Consider the following 536-nt stretch of genomic DNA (forward strand, 5'->3'; position numbering starts at 1 on the left):
CCACTGGATTTCTGGATTTTCATAAAGGTGCTCTCATCTATAGGTTATTGTCAAAATTAGTGTTCTTTCTGGAATAAGATGGTAGGAAACTTCTACTCCACTGCTTCGATATCAGTCCTCTCTTGTCTTTTAAATATGGGCATTTACAGCTATAAATTTCCCTCTAAGCATTGTTTTTGCTGCATCCCATAGTTTTGTTATGTTGTGTTTTCATGTTCCTTAATCTCAAGGTATTTTCTAATTTCTCCTGTGATTTCTTTTTTGACCCATTGGTTTTGGGGGAGTGTGTCATTTAATTTTCAAATGTTTTGTATTTCCTTATTAATATTTTTTCTCTATATATGTTATTTTATTTTTAAATTTTAATTAGCTTCAAATATATAGTACATTGTTTAGACATCTGTATATTTAGTAAAATGATCCCCTCAATTGCTCCCTCCCTCAACAGACACTCCACTGAGAAAATGTATTCATGCTAATTGCATTCCCTATGCCATGCTCCCCATCTTTGTGACCATCCATCAGCTCTAAATTTG

This window comes from Pteropus vampyrus, unplaced genomic scaffold, assembly GCF_000151845.1.
Source record: "Pteropus vampyrus isolate Shadow unplaced genomic scaffold, Pvam_2.0 Scaffold1005, whole genome shotgun sequence".
NCBI lineage: Eukaryota > Metazoa > Chordata > Mammalia > Chiroptera > Pteropodidae > Pteropus > Pteropus vampyrus.